The sequence below is a fragment of the Elephas maximus genome, chromosome 4 (genome assembly GCF_024166365.1).
Source record: "Elephas maximus indicus isolate mEleMax1 chromosome 4, mEleMax1 primary haplotype, whole genome shotgun sequence".
Taxonomy (NCBI): domain Eukaryota; kingdom Metazoa; phylum Chordata; class Mammalia; order Proboscidea; family Elephantidae; genus Elephas; species Elephas maximus.
Genome location: NC_064822.1, coordinates 24,308,668 through 24,325,916, shown reverse-complemented (window position 1 = coordinate 24,325,916; position 17,249 = coordinate 24,308,668).

Here is a 17,249-nt window from a genome sequence, read left to right as displayed (position 1 = left end):
GAGGGGAGGAGGAGAAAGATGATTATTTTAAGGAGGAAACACAACATGAAGGAAGGAGAAAGATGTTCTGCCAAGGAGAGGACACCTGAGAAACTGCAGTAGAGGGGCCTTTCTTTCTACTGACAAGTAGTGCCAATCCCATAAAAAAGGCCAACATACATTTGATTTTGAGAGTCATTAACATTCTATTGTGATTGTATTTATCAGCCCCTTTGAAGGGGATGAGGGAGGGAAGGCAGACAGGTACAAGGAGTCAGTTTAGGGCAAGTGTCACTGGAGTCTTAGGGGAAGAGTGACTAAGGAAAAACTTGAAGCCCATAAAAACATTATTTTCTGAATCTAGGGATATTTTGGAGTCCCTGGGCGGTGCAAATGGTTAATGCACTTGACTGCTAACTAAAAGGTTGGCACCCAGAGGCACCTCAGAAGAAAGGACTGGTGATCTATTGTTGTTGTTTTTAGGTGCCATCGAGTTAGTTCCGACCCCTTGCAACCCTATGCACAACAGAACGAAACACTGCGCGGTCCTGAGCCATCCTTACAATCGTTGTTATGCTTGAGCTCATCGTTCCAGCCACTATGTCAATCCACCTTGTTGAAGGTCTTGCTCTTGTCCACTGACCCTGTACTTTGCCAAGCATGATGTCCTTCTCCAGGGACTGATCCCTCCTGACAACATGTCCAAAGTACGTAAGATGATGTTTTGCCATCCTTGCCTCTAAGGAGCATTCTGGCTGTACTTCTTCCAAGACAGACCTGTTTGTTCTTTTGGCAGTCCATGGTACATTCAATATTCTTTGCCAACCCCACAATTCAAAGGCATCAATTCTTCTTTGGTTTTCCTTATTCATTGTCCAGCTTTCACCTGCATATGATGCGATTGAAAATACCATGGCTTGGGTCAGGTGCACCTTAGTCTTCAAGGTGACATCTTTGCTCTTCGACACTTTGAAGAGGTCCTTCGCAGCAGATTTACCCAATGCAATGCGTCTTTTGATTTCTTGACTGCTGCTTCCATGGCTGTTGATTGCGGATCCAAGGAAAATGAAATCCTTGACAACTTCAATCTTTTCTCCGTTTATCATGTTGTTGCTCATTGGTCCAGTTGTGAGGATTTTTGTTTTCTTTATATTGAGGTGCAATCCATACTGAAGGCTGTGGTCTTTGATCTTGATTAGTAAGTGCTTCAAGTCCTCTTCACTTTCAGCAAGCAAGGTTGTGTTATCTGCATAACGCAGGATGTTAATGAATCTTCCTCCAATCCTGATGCCCCGTTCTTCTCCATAGAGTCCAGCTTCTCGTATTATTTGCTCAGCATACAGATTGAATAGGTATGGTGAAAGAATACAACCCTGACGCACACCTTTCCTAAGTTTAAACCAATCAGTATCCCCTCCTTCTGTCCGAACAACTGCCTCTTGGTCTATGTAGAGGTTCCCCATGAACGCAACTAAGTGTTCTGGAAATCCCATTCTTCACAATGTTATCCATAGTTTGTTATGATCCACACAGTTGAATGCCTTTGCATAGTCAATAAAACACAGGTAAACATACTTCTGGTATTCTCTGCTTTCAGCCAGGACCCATCTGACATCGGCAATGATATCCCTGGTTCCACATCCTCTTCTGAAACCGGCCTGAATTTCTGGCAGTTCTGGTGATCTACCTCCAAAAAATCAGCCACTGAAAACCCTGGGGTGCACAGTTCTACTCTGACATACATGGGGTGGCCATGAGTCAGAGTCAACTCAAAGACCACGGGTGGTGGTGAGGAATAGTCTAGAGTGTTCATCACAGAAATGCCCTTGTTTAAAATTCATAATTCACTACTCTGTTATTTCAAGCACATACTATCAACAAAATAAAAGAGGGGGGAGTTTTCTTTAGAGCCTAAACATTAAGAATTCTCCATTAATGTTTTAATCAAAGGTTCTATAGAAGAATCCTGATCAAAAAGGGGGAAATGCAGAGCAGAATTTCAAATTCCCATAGAAACCAGGCTTTCTGGAGCCATGGAGGCTAGATGAACCCTGTGTCTTAGTTGTTTAGTGCTGCTATAATAGAAATACCACTAGTGGATGGCTTTAACAAACGGAAATACATTCTCTCACAATCCAGAAGGCTGGCAGTCCAAATTCAGGCTGCCAGCTCCAGGAGAAGGCTTTCTCTCTCTCTGGCTCTGGGGAAATGTCCTTATCATCAGTCTTCCCCTGGTCTAGGAGGTTTTCTGTGGAGGGACCCCAGGTCCAAAAGACAATCTCCACTCCTGGCTCTTCTTTCTTGGTGGTAGGAGGTCCCTCTCCTCTCTGCTCAAGTCTCTCTTTTATATCTCAAAAGAGATTGACTCAAGATACAACCTAATCCTGTAGATTGCATCCTGTCTCATTAACATAACTGCCTTTAATCCTGCCTCATTAACATCATAGAGGTTAGGATTTACAACACATAGGATAGTTACATCAGAGGACAAAATGGTGGACAACCACACAATACTGGGAATTATGGCCTAGCCAAGTTGACACACATTTTGGTGTCGGGGGACACAATTCAATCTATAATATTCCACCTTTTGGCCCCCAAGAATTCACGTCTTCGCCACATGTAAAACACATTCACCCCATCATATCACCCCAAACGTCTTAAATCAACTCCAAGTGCAAATTCTGTCCTGGGGCAAAATTCCTCTTCAACTGTGAAATCTGGAATATAAATTATGTGCTTCCAAAGTATAATGGTGGAACAGAGACTAGGTAAACATTTCCATTACACATGGGAGAAATTGGAGGAAAAGAAGAGATAACAGGCACCAGGCAAGTCAGCAGAACACATTACATTAGCTCTCAAGGCTTGAAAATAATTCTCTGTTTTCTGAGACTATTTAGGCAACGGCTCTGCCTTCTAGGCTCTGGGTATTGGCCACACTCTCTGGATTCTGTGTGGAAACCCCTCAGCCCTGGGCTTCAGCTCCACCTTCCAGGCCCACTGGAACGGCAACTCTTCTCCCATGGCTTTGGGTGGCCCCATTCTCCTAGTCCATCTGAGTGGTAGCCTCATCCTCTCTGCTCCAGCAGGCCCCATTCTTCTGTCACTTGGGCACAGAAACCCTGCCTCCTCAGCTTTGGGCAGTGGATCCAGCCCCATTCTACTGGCACTCATGAACGGCAGCCCCACATTCCAGAATGGAGTTGGTAAAGACCTGACCCTTTGAAACCAAGGAGGCTGTGGCCCCACCCTTTAAGACCCAGCAGGCTGTATTTCCACCCTTTGAGACCCCAGAGGTCATGGCCTTACCCTTTGAGACAGAGGCAGCTCTGCTTCTTGTGCTCCTTGTCTGTTCAGCTCCTGCTTCCTGGTTCCTTGGCCTCTCAGTCCCTCACCCTCTCGGGCCTCTTGGGCTGGCCTAGCCTCTGTACGGCTCAGGCAAGTGTTACAAAGCTCTTTAGTTCTACCAGTAAGTGCCTGGAGGTACACACTCCACCAGTAAGGCTCCTGCCTGAAGGCACTAAATTCTCTTGCTCCATGGGTTGGCTTCCGTGCCATCTCATGCTTGTCTCCTGGTTCTGCTACCACCGGTTCTCTGCTGCTGCTTCTCGCCATCTGTGCCCTCTCCGTTGTTATAGCTCTCCATAGTTCCTTCTGAGCCCTCACTAGAATTGTCTTTGATGTCCATAATTTCACCAACAGTCTTCCAGGCAATCTAGGTTTTTACTATTAGGTGCTTTAAAACTCTTCCAACCTCTACCCATTACTCAATTATAAAACCGCTTCCACATTGTAGGTGTCTGTTAGAGCAGCACCCTATTCTCAATACCAAATTTCTGTCACAATTCAATCCATAGCACCCTGAAACTATTGCCCTGAGATAAACTTTAAACCTTAAACCAAAAAATATTCCCTAACGTCTTCTTTAAGCCAAATAATTGTTTAGCTTAATTAGTAAAGAATGTCTGCCTTGAGCAATGTGCTCTTTTAAGAACTATTTATATGGGATCAAATTGAAAACAGCAACTAGAAAGATTAAATAGGAAACGCAGGGGACAGTGAGTTTATGTTAATGGGGGAGGAACACAACAAAAAATAAATTAAGAAAAAGAAGTCTTTGTTAAAATTTGTTTAAGCCTGAAAGTGGTGTTTTACTGAGTGTTATAGATTGTGTCATTAATACAGAACAACTTTTAACTTCACAGCGTTTTAACCCATTCCATTAGGCAGCCAAGTAAAACCATATCTGCTTATTCCTTTAATACTGTTGTTTTACATCAGATAGTAATGATTCCCTTTTTCATTAATGTGAAAGAATTTGAGAAAATGAACACAATAACTTGTATCAAGGCCCACTTTGGATTTTCCCTTTCAGACATTTCAACTAGAACTCAGCTCTTCTGACTCCCAGTTTTGAATGTACTATGAGTGTCTTGGAGAGGTTTCCTGACCAAAGGAACTCTTGGAACCTCTCTGGATGGTGGCTTTTTGCTCTTCATTGCTCTGAATTCTAAACCAAACTGAGATCTGAACTTGGACTGGAATTGAAGGGCCACCAGGGGCTTATTCCTCCAGGTCACCCAGGCGAGGGAGATGGGTGCCGAGGATCCCCTTAGCTAAGTGTGAGGTCAGACTGTGTGGCAACGCCTGGTGTTGTGTGAGGCAGACTTTAAAAGATTCGAGTTGCCGTTGAGTATATGATTTTCTAATGAAGGCTAAAACTGCAAGTTTGCAACCAGCACCTTTATCCCTTGGTCCCTGAAGGTGGGGTGGTGAATCCACTCCAAGGTTTAACTTCATCTGGGCTGCCCATGCATATTCCTCCAGGTGTTTGAGGCAGGAATGCTGGGTCAGGAGCTTCTAATTTAATTTTAATCCAGATCAAGTATTAGGCCCTCTTACTACTAGGGCAATGAGGCACTGCTGGTTCAGTGGTTGACTTCTCACCTTCCATGCAGGAGACTGGGTTAAATTCCCAGCCAATGCATTTCACACACAGCTCCTACCTATCCGTCGGTGGAGGCTTGTGTGTTGCTGTGATGCTGAACAGGTTTCAGCAGAGCTTCCAGACTGAGACAGACTAGGAAGAAAGGCCCAGCAACCTACTTCTGAAAACCAGCCAATGAAAACTCTATGTATCACAACAGCCTAATTCACGGCCTATGAGAAGGATGGCACAGGACCAGGCAGCATTTAGTTCCATTGTACGTGGGGTTGCTGTGAGTCGGGGATGGCTCATGGCAGCTAACGACACCACGAGGGCAGATGAAGGAGATATAAGGGACAGTGCCTATCTCGATAAAGCTCACCCTCTCTGTATGAAGCAAGACATACTCCAGGAAGAATAAACAATAGCTTTTTATGGACCATGTATGGAGATCTCACCACCCAAGAAACAGAGAGAGGGTGAAAAGCTAAGACACAAAATGTTGGAACCATCAAACAGATGGAGGCCTCCTGCCCACTGTCTGGACCCACAATACTGTTTCCATAATCGAAACTACCTTCTACGCAACTGGGAGAACCAGAAGTTCAGAGTAGTTGGTGTGGTTTGTGTCTAAAGAAATACTAACTCTTTAGGATGGAAGGGGGGAAAAAGGCAGCACATAAGCCTCTACGACTCAGATTCTTTAACTTTAAATTAAGGAGGTAGATGAAGGACCCTGGTGACACTGCCCTCAGCCAAGCAGCCTCTTCTCCATGGAAGAGCCCTTTGCAACTTCTAGTCCAGTTCTCAGAGTCCCTGGGTGGTGCAAATGGTTTATACACTCAGCTGCTAACTGAAAGGTTGGAGGTTGGAGTCCACCCAGAAGTACCTTGGGAGAAAGGTCTGGCAATCTACTTCTGAAAAATCAGCCATTAAAAGCCCTATGGAGTACAGTTCTACTCTGACATATAGGGTGTCACCACGAGACAGAACTGACTCAGTGGCAACTAGTTTTAGTACAACCCTCGGTCCATGCCTGAGTCACATAGAAAACCAACCCCCTGGGACACAGCCAGGACTCAGACCAACTGTTTTATGACCCCCAAGCTTTTGAAAATGGAGCGTTTCTACAAAACAGTTTTTAAATGCCAACAGCAGACTCTCCTGGAAACCACTGCCTCAAGCTGTAGGAGGGAAAAAACAGCCCTCAAATCAAAGTCCATAATACATTTGGTACATACTTTGTGGTTTTATCGTCACTTTAATCTTTTTTCCCCTGAACTCCTCCAGTGCTTTGAGTATCAGCTGAGCCAACACACAGTTGCACTTCTAAGCAACAAACTTGTAAAACCCGATTCTGGAGACTGTCCATAACAGCTTTGTAACATCTCCAAAAGCAGAGGGTGACATGATATATTGAAACAGATCCAAGGAACCATTCCTATGTTTTGTGTCAAAGAGCTGCTTTATTAAAGTCTTACCAGTATAAATCAGACCAGCTAAATGTTTTGCTTTCCTTCCCATCTCCCTATCCCAGGTGACACAATCCATTCTGATGGTCCTGGGTGTGGGTTGGGCTCCATTGTGTCCACCCAGCCTTTTCCCCTCCAGCTAAACTCTCAGGCGCATTGTCACATGCTGAAGTCACGTTCACAGCATGGAGCGACCCAAGCCTCATGAGACAAGGTGCCATATATATATATATTTTTTAATATATGGAAACCCTGATGCCATAGTAGTTAAGTGCTATGGCTGCTAACCAAAAGGTCGGCAGTTCGAATCCACCAGGTGCTCCTTGGAAACTCTATGGGGCAGTTCTACTCTGTCCTTTAGGGTGGTTAGGAGTTGGAATTGACTTGATGGCAACAGGTTTGGTTTTTTTTTTTTTTTTTTTGGTTTATATATGTATGTATGTGTATATACATATATTTTTTTTTCTTTTTTTTTTTCAAAGTCTCAATTTCCAACAAAGAGGAGAATCAAAACTTACGAGTCCCAGTCTGTCCTCTGTTCCCTTGTTTTTCTGAGGGAAGCCTGAAACCCATGGGCCAGGACAGCCTAGTGAAAGAACCTGCTGGACAGGGAAAAATGGAGCCAATTCAATTACTCAGCATCATAAGTATATATAAGGAGCCCTGGTGGTGTAGTGGTTAAGTGCTACGGCTGCTAACCAAAGGGCTGGCAGTTCAAATCTACCAGGCACTCCTTGGAAACTCTATGGGGCAGTTCTACTCTGTCCTATAGGGGTGCTATGAGTCAGAATCGACTGGCCAGCAGCAGGCTTTTTTTTTTTTTGGTGGTGGCACAACAATTTAAACCTAAAGGTTGGTGGTTCAAACCCACCCAGCAGCTCTTCAGGAGAAAGACCTGTTGATCTACTTCTGTAAAGATTACAGCCTAGAAAACCCTATGAGCAGCTCTATTCTGTCACATGGGGTTGTTACGAGTCAAAATCAACTCGATGGCACCTAACCACATCAAGAAGCATATATATGATAGTGTAAAAATTTCAGTGGAGTCCTTGGGTGGTGGAAATAGTTAATGTGCTGAGCTGTTAACCAAAAGGCTGGAGGTTCAAGTCTACCCAGAGGCACCTCAGAAGAAAGGCCCGAGAATCTACTTCAGAAAAATCAGCCATCGAAAGCCCTGTGGAACACAAGTCTACAAAAATCAGCCATTGAAAACTCCATGGAGCACAGTTCTACCCCAACATACATGGGATCCCCATGAGTCAGAGTCAACTTGATGGCAACTAGTTTTATTTTTTGAAATAAAAATTGAGTTGAGTTCATTTGTACACACTACAGTGAAAACGGAAACCTTGGTGGCATAGCGGTTAAGAGCTACAGCTGCTACCCAAAAGGCTGGCAGCTTGAATCCACTAGGCACTACTTGGAAACCCTATAGGGCAGTTCTACTCTGTCCTATAGGGTCGCTATAAGTTGGAATCAACTTGACAGCAATGGAGTTTTTTTTGGTATAATGAAAACAAGGAACCCTGGTAGCACAGTAGTTAAGTGCTCGGCTACTATCTGAAAGGTTAGTGGCTAGAACCCACCAGGCGCTCTGCAGGAGAAATATGTGGCAGGCTGCTTCATAATGAGTAAAAAAACAAAAACAAAAAAATCAAAACAAGTCTGTTGCCCTCAAGTCGTGAAGACACCTGGGCTTTGGAATCGGGTGCCTCGAGTTTGAGTCCTGGCTGTGTCAGCTTGGACAAGTCTTCTTCTCATCATCCTTGAAACAGGACCCCAGGACGGCTCTCCTGACTCATAGGGCAGCTCTGAGGGTTGTCTGTAAGAGTGGGAGGCCCTGTAAAGCACAGTATACACGTTCGTCTGTGATGTTATAGTCACCTTCATCTTCCTCCAAGGACGGTGGCGGTTCAGTGGTCGGATTCTCGCCTTTACACAGGAGATCCAGGTTCCATTCCTGGCCAACACTCCTCATGCACAGCTACCATGCGTCTGTCAGTGGAGGCCTGTGCGTTGCTATGATGCTGAACACATTTCAGCGGAGTTTCCAGACTATGAATTGAAGGGGGACTCAACGGCAGCTGACAACAACAACAGTCTTCCTCCACAGTGAGCCTTTGTGAGTGTTAGTTCTATGTTTCGTCCATATTGGAAAAAGACCCAAGTCAGAAAGAGAAAAGGCACAGGACCGGGGGCTGGGTTTTCCCTCCTGTCTCCAGGAAGTACCGCGGCTCTGTGCAAAACCACTGCTCGGTCATACCCGGAGTTGATCTTAATGATACGGCACTGTTCCTACGGTCCCTGATCTGAGCATTAAGCCTGCTGGTCATTTGGAAACCAGGGCCTTCGAAGTGACAACTCTCGATGGTGAGCTGTCTGGATGGTGTCCTTGGCAGGCAATAGCTGGGCTCTGCCGGTGGGTGGCTCTGGGCACACAGGGGCAGTAGTTTAATCTGCACACCCAACCAGCAGGAGAAACACTGGCACAGGGGAGATCTGGCCCCAAGAGCCAATAAAAGGTCATAGTGGGGTGGCATGTCTCCTCCTAACCATCCATCTCCCAACGGGGCCACGTAGCATTCCTCACCTTTGAGTTAACATGCTGCCCACAGGAGGGGCTAATGCACAGATCTGGGAGGGCTGACGTATGGGTACCACAAGAGCACCTTGGAGCACGTTTGTTTGCCAGCAGACAGCAGCCAGGTGCATGGGGCAGGAGAGGGGCTTGCATGTCTGCCTGCCCAGCAAGCACCTCCTGGAAAGCTAGAGCTTGGGTCCTGCAGCACCCAGAGCAGCCTGTGGGTGTGTATGTTCCTGTACACCTGGGGGTCCTGTACCCTGTGGCCAGTCTCTGAGTCAGGTAAGGGAGGTGAGCAGCACTTGGTTGCTGATTTTGACTCTGTGAAGAGTGCGTCAGTGATTCTTAATGATGGCCCTGCCAGGACTGGCTATGCCAGACTTGGCCTGTCCTTTGGGAGCCAGTGACTTGGAAGCCATGAGCAGAGCTCTGAATACAAGGTCTAAGGCCAGCTCGTGCTACACTAACCCAAGTGGCAGAAGGCTGTAGGCGCTGGGGGTCCACAGGCACTCGCCTTCCAGCCCATGTTGCCCACCTGGAACACAGACCTATAGGTAACAGTCAAAGGACAGAGAGAGCTACAAGGCCACCTCATGGTCTTTATCTTAGTTATCTAGTGTTCTATAACAGAAATACCAAAAGTGGATGGCTTTAACAAACAGGAATTTATTCTCTCACAGTTTAGGAGGTTAGAAGTCTGAATTCAGGGCACCAGCTCCAGAAAAGCCTTTCTCTGTCAATTCTGGTGGGAGACACTTGTCATTAATCTTTCCCTAGTCTAGGAGCTTCTCAGCACAGGGATCCCCAGTCCAAAGGATACGTTCCACTCCTGGTGCTTCTTTCTTGGCGGCATGAGGTCCCTATCTTCCTGCTTGCTTCTCTCTCCTTTTATCTCTTTTAAGATAAAAAGTGATATAGGCCACACCCCAGGGAAACTCCCCTTATATCAGATCAGGACTGTGATCTGAGTTGAGGGTGTTATATCCCACCCTAATCCTCTTTAACATAAACTAATCTTGCCTCATTAACCACAGGCAGAGATTAGGATTTATAACACAGGAAAATTACATCAGATCACAAAATGGAGGACAACCACACAATACTAGGAATCATGGGCTAGCCAAGTAGATGCATATTTCTGGGGGACATAATTCAATCCATGACAGCCCTCATGACAAGAGATGACTAATATTGCTCTGAGCACCTCGCTCCACCAGCAGGCAAACAAGGTGCTATGGGAGCAAGCACAATGGATAGAGGGAGACACTCCAAATGGGGGATGAAGAGGAGGAATAATCTGGAAGGTCGGGCAAGTGCCAGAGATCCAGGGAAGGGGGCTTCTAGAAGAAAGGGCAGATGAACCCTATAAGGAGGTAAAGTATGACGAGGATTATGATGAAGATGTAGAATTGGATGAGGAGGAGGTTGGGGATGACCCCACACTGCAGGGATCTGAAGAAGAAAGGAAGGGCCAGGGTGATGGGGTAGGGTAGTGTCCCCATAAGAGTGAGTAGAGACAGACCTGGCCTCAGGTAACTCTGAACCCTGTGGTGAGAAGCCATTCCCTTCTTAGTTCTCTTCCACCCCATCTGGTCAAACAGAGAAAGCTTCTGGCTATTGCTAGTGGGCCTGGTACCTCTTCAGCACTGGCCAATCTCCCTGTTAAGAAAGTACAAAGCAGGCCCAGGCTCAGAGGCTTCGCAGATGACAGCTAAATTGCCACAGCATTGTTTGGTTTTCCTGCCATTTTTATGGTATCTCTTACGTCTAACAAGTGATACTACTTTTCCAATTTGATGTAGCCATATGAAATGTCCTTTATAAACTAATGTACTTAAGAGTATGAGTCAATTTAAAGAACAAATATTGGGTAAGTAACAGACTATAGAAGGTGTCTTAGTTTCCTAATGCTGCCATAACAAAAATACTATGAGTGGGTGGCATTAAAGAACAGGAATTTACTGACTCACAGTTTCGGAGGCCAGGAGTCAATTCAGGGCTTCATTGTTCCAGGAAATCACTCCTTGTCTCTTTCAGCTTCTGGTAGCCCCAGGTGCTCCTCGGCTGGTAGACAGGTCCTCACCTGGTGTCTTCCCCCTGTAAGGGTGACAATCTGTGCCTGTTCTCCCTTTCATAAGACACCACTGAGAAGGGACTAGGTTTAGGACCCACCCTACTGTGGTATAACTCATTAACATACCAAAAGAAAAACCCCATTTCCAAAGAAGATCACATTCACAGGTACTGGATTAGGACTTCAGCATATCTTTTTGGGGGGGACAAAATTGAATCCATAGCATGGGGTGTATGGGTATGGCAGTAATTATAACGATAGTGTGTCATGGTCCACGGATGTGGCAAATATAACGATCCATGAATGGTTGAGGTTTGGCAACCACTGGTGGAACAAAGACACTGGACTTGAAGTCAAAAGACCTGGCTTCGTGAGAGCTCATGAGCACAATACCTAACATCTCTGGACCTTGGGAAAAGTAAATGGGATCACATGTGTAAAATCGCCTTGCAGCATGGCCAACACACATCAGGTACTCAATCTGTGTCATTTAAAGTCTGACTGTGTACCAGTTATTGGGTTTTCCACCACCCTTCTATCTGTCATACTGTGGTGGTTTTCATGCTGGAAACTATGCCCCCGGTATTTCAAATACAAGCAGGGTCACCCATGGTGGACAGGTTTCAGTAAAGTTTCCTGACTCACACAGGATAGGAAGAAAGACCTGGCAATCTGCTTCTGAAAGTCAGTCAGTGAAAACTTTGTAGATCACAACAGAATATCATAAGACTTGCTTGCTTTGGACATGTCATTGGAAATTAATCGCTAGGGGAGGACAACGTGTTTGGTGAAATAAAGAGGCAACAAGGGTATGGAAGACCCTGAGTGGGATGGATTGGCAAAATAGCCACAACGATGGACTCTGGTGATTGTAAGGACGACGCAGAACCACACAACGTTTCACTCTGTTGTACATACAGTCACTATGAGTCGGAGCTGACGGGATGGCAACTGACCACGGCAACAACCTTAGGTTTTCGGTAGGGAGCTGGCTACTTATTGGTAATATGAGAATACTGACAGTATGAAGCCAACTAACATGAACACCAGTATTGCAGCCCCTTGTCCTGGTCCCCCCCAGGGATGTCTGTCAGGATGACCATCTTCTAGCTGGGAAACCCTCAATCACTGGGCTCATAGGTGGTTTGCTGAATTCTCTTTCAGGGCTCAAGTTGGTTGGGAATGAGAACAGCAGCAGGAAAATGCCAATGATGTTGTTACAGTACTTATATAAGCAAGAAAAGCTTGATCCACGCCCCTCTGTCGTGTGGAGAGGCACAGTGAAGAGAGATAATGGTTTAATCAAAGAAAACCACCACAACAGTGATGCTGTGCAGATACAAACAGAGCAAGGGAGAGATGTTGCTTCTCTTTTCCTCCTTGAGCCCATAAAGAAAATAAAACACACATGTGGGGAATCTAAGCAAGCATGTGCTGTTACCAAGTAGTCTGTGTTTAAATTGAGGACGAAAATCTAATGTTTTGGGGGTCTGGTATTGAAAAATTTATGAAGTTCTGAAGACAAGATGTTTATCATTCATTGTATCCCTCATTTCCCCCAGGAGAATTCCATTATTGCTTATTGCTCAATATTCTTTGTTGCAAATAGTCCCAGGGTCTCCACCAGAGAAGAAAAATGGTTAAAACAACAGGTGGCCGGTGGGATTTGCCTTTAATTAAATACTCTAGGAGGGCAGGAATTAACATAATTTGACCCAAACTAAAGCACTAGCTTAATTGAATCCACATTATATACGCTTTTCTTCTTTTCCTGTTAGCCGTCTCTTGGTTTCTGCTTTCTTCTCTCATTGCCCCTCCTTCTAGGCTTCAGCGTGAAAGCAGGTTCTCTCAGAAACTTTAGAAAAATGAATACACAGTGAATCTGAGTCGCTTCTGGAGCATTCCCCTAGTTGAGTTTCAAGGAGGTGTCAGGTCCCTGGTCCTTCTTAATCCCTCCAGGACTGTTAGCTCTGTGAGGGAAAGGACCTGCCACCACGACTGTCCCACTTCGATGTACCCAGGAGAGGGCTCTGGGGTGCTAAACTAGTTGCCATCGAGTTGACTCTGACTCACGGTGACTCCATATGTGTCAGAGTAGAACTGTGCTTAGTAGAATTTTCAGTGGCTGAGTTTTTGGAAGGAGATCACCAGGCCTTTCTTCCAAGGTACCTCTGGGTGGACTTGAATGTCTAGCTATTTTGTTAGCAGCTGTCATAGATGGAATTGTGTCCCCAAAAATATCTGTCAACTTGGCTAGGCCATGATTCCCAGTATTGTGTGACTGTCTACCATTTTGTCATCTGATGTGATTTTCCTGTGTTGTAAATCCTATCCCTATGAAGTAATAAGATGGATTAGTGGCAGTTATACTGATGAGATCTACAAGATTAAATAGTGTCTTAAACCAATCTCTTTTGAGATATAAAAGAGAGAAGCAAACAGAGAGACAGGAGACCTCATACCACCAAGAAAGCAGCACAGGGAACAGAGCGCATCCTTTGGACCTGAGGTTCCTGTGCAGAGATGCTCCTAGACCAAGGGAAGACTGATGACAAGGACCTTCCTCCAGAGCCGACAGAGAAAGAAAGCCTTCCCCTGGAGCTGAAGCCCTGAATTTGGATTTGTAGCATACTAGACTGTGAGAGAATAAATTTCTCTTTGTTAAAGCCATCCATTTGTGGTATTTCAGTTATAGCAGCACTAGACGGTCAAGAGAGCAGCCAAGCACTTAACCGTTTGTTCCATTCAGGGACTCCTCTTGAGAGCTACATGTCAAAACTTGCCAAATCGAACACTTTAAATATGTGCAGTTTATTGTATGTTAACTACACCTCAGTAAAACCTTAATAAGATGAAAATAGGCAAAGACAACAAACACTAAGAAGCCATTGCTTCACTCTAGTTAGTGGAACAGACTAGAGGAGGATGGACTGCCACCCCCAACCCCTAAATCTAACTTGACTCTGATGTTGTTGTTGTTGTGTGTCGACAAGTAAATTCTGACTCACAGAGATCCTGTAGGACAGAGTAGAACTGCCCCATAGGGTTTCCTAGGCTGTAATCTTCATGGGAGCAGATTATCAGGTCTTTTCTCCTGCAGAGTGGCTGGTGAGTTCGAACCACCGACTTTTGGGTTAACAGTCGAGAGTTTAACCACTGCGCCATCAGCGCTCCTCATTAAATGGACAAACTGCCCAGGCCGAGGGGGGAGTGAGAGAAGCAGTATGGGCTTTGGGGTCAGACTGGATTTGATTCCCAGCTCTTTCACTTAGTTGTGGGAGTGTCTCTGTCTGTCTCTTTCAGCATCAAACCACTCACACAGAAAGTTCTCATTAAATCTAAAGCCATGGGAAAATGAACCCAATAACAATAACCAAGCCCAAATCAAACCTGTTGTCACTGAGTTGATCCTGATTCATGGTGACCTCATGGGTTACAGAGTAGAACTGTGCTCCGCAGGGTTTTCCTTATGGAAGCAGATTGCCAGGCCTTTCCTCCATAGTGCCGCTGGGTGAGTTCAACCACCAACGTTTCAGTTAGTAGTCAAGTTCAAACCACTTGCACCATCCAGGGACCCAAGGACAATATCTCCTGATTATTAAGCCCCACCAGCACCAGGCCCAGTGTCAGACACTTTGCCTATAGTATTTCCAGTCCTCTCAACTTTCCAGCCATATATGATTAACCTCACTTTACAGATGAAGCAGTTGAGGCTTAGAGAGGGTAAGTAATTCTGCTACGCTGGGCAGAATGGAGATTAGACTTGGTGGTAAAAACAAAAACAAAAACCCAGTGCCGTTAAGTCGATTCCGACTCATAGCGACCCTATAGGACAGAGTAGAACTGCCCCATAGAGTTTCCAAGGAGTGCCTGGCAGTTTTGAACTGCTGACCCTTTGATTAGCAGCTTGGTGGTAAGCAGACCAAAAACAGGAACGGGAATGCAGGAAACTGGAAGCAGCCCTCTTGTGAACCCTACAGAGCCTGTTCATTGAGAACTTGGTCCTGTAAGCCCTATTAAAAAAAAAACAAGCCAGTTGCCATCAAGTTGATTCCAACTCATGGCAACCCCACGTGTGCAAAGTAGGATGGTGCCCCTTAGGGTTTTCAAGGCTGTGACCTTTCTTCCAAGGTACCTCTGGGTGTGTTACTAACTGCCAACCTTTAGGTTAGTAGTCAAGCACTTAACGTTTGCACCAGCCAGAGATTTTGTGAGCCCTGTGGGCAAGGGAAAAAGTATTTAGCTCAGAGAAAAGGAGACTAGATTGGAGTAGCTTTCTGATGTCTTTGCATGGAAAGTGGGGCTAAGATTCTCTTCACGCCGAGAACTTTTGGAGAAGTAGACTGCAGAGGGCACTTGAGAGTGACAAGAAAGTCACTGTGACCAAAAGAGTAGTTTCCCTAGAATGGACATGGAAGGAGGTTGGCAGTCTTGTCTCTGAAACTATAGAACCCCAGAGCAAACATCCGCATCTGAGAGAAGAGCAAGATCCCAGATAAGATGAGGCATCCTGTCAAAGTAGCTCTGAGTTCCCTGGCACTGTTCCCAAGGCTAACCAACCTGGGAACAGTGATTACAAAAGAGAGAAGGACTTTTGTAGACCAAACTTACCACTGCCCTGGGTGTGAGGTTGGCACAGGCGGAGACAACACAGCCCCTCACAAATTCCTAGTGAGCGGCAACTCCCCAGTGTGGCTGTCACTAGGAGTGGTGGGTGAGGCAGGGTGCATTAGCTGTGGAGGGGAGGGGGCTTTTTGGCAGACTTGCTGCTTTAGTTTCCTACTACCACAAACTGGGTGACTTGTAAGAACAGAAATTTATCATCTCACTGCTCTGAACGTTAACTCGTTGACCCTGTTGCCATGGAGTTGATACCGACTCATAGTGACCCTATAGGACAGAGTATAACTGCCACGTAGGGTTTCCAAGGAGTGGATGGTAGATTCAAACTGCTGCCCTTTTGGTTAGCAACCATAGCTCTTAACCACTACACCACCATGGTTTCCTCTTAACCACCAGGAATCTAAATTCAGCATCAGCAGGACCATGTTCCATCGTAAGGCCCTAGGGGAAGATCCTTGCTCATCTCGTCCAGCTCTGGTGGCCCCAGTTATTCCTTGGCTAGCAGCTGCAGCACAGCTGTCACCACAAGTCCCCGTCTTTCCTCTGTGTGCCTGTCTCTGTGCCTCTTCTCTTTTTAAGGACACCACTCATATAGGATTAGACCCAACGTTAACTCCAGTATGACCTCATGTTAACTGACAACATAGTCAAAGATCCTATTTCCAAGTAAGGTCACAGACAACGTATCGGGGTCAGGACTTCAACAAATCTTTCTGGAGGACACGACTCAATCCATAACATGTGGATTACTGTTTGTATGGCATGGAGGCACGTCCTGTTAAGGAGTCTCTAGGAAAGCACAGGAACTCATATCCTTTCCCAAGTGGACTCATGGAGTTGAGCAGCTGTCATTCAAACTCAGCTTCACCACCTACCAGCCATGAGGCCTGGTCGTTGTGCTGTTGATTGTGACTCATGGCGACCCCAAGTGTTACACAGTAGAACTGCTCCATAGGGTTTTCCTGGCTGTAGTCTTTACAGAGTAGAGGGTCAATGAAAAAGAGGAAGACCTTCAATGAGATGGATTAACACAGTGGCTGCAACAATGGGCTCAAACATAACAACAATTGTGAGGATGGCACAAGACCGGGCAGTGTTTTATTCTGTTATATACATTGGGTTGCTGTGAGTTGGAAGCAACAACAATAATCCTTACGGAAGCAGGTCACCAGGCCTTTTCTTTCCCAGTGCTACTGGGTGGGTTCGAACCGCCAACCTTTTGTTTACCACACAGCACAAGCCCTTTGCAACCTCAGCACAAATTAATTAACCTTCTTGTTTTTCTCATCTCTAAAATGGGGATCACAATCCTTCCACGATTGCTATAAACATTGCAAGAGACAATATCAGTAAAAATCATAAGCATAGTGTCCATCTTATAGTTGTTGTTAGGCGCTGTCGAGTCAGTTTCGATGCACAGCAAACCTATGTACAACAGAAAAAAACACTGCCCAGTCCTGCGCCATCCAGCTCTCAATAGCATATGAGGCAACTGAAAACACCATGGCTTGGATCAGGTGCACCTTAGTAAAAAAAAGTGACATCTTTGCTTTTTAACACTCTAAAGAGGTCCTTTGCAGCAATGCAATA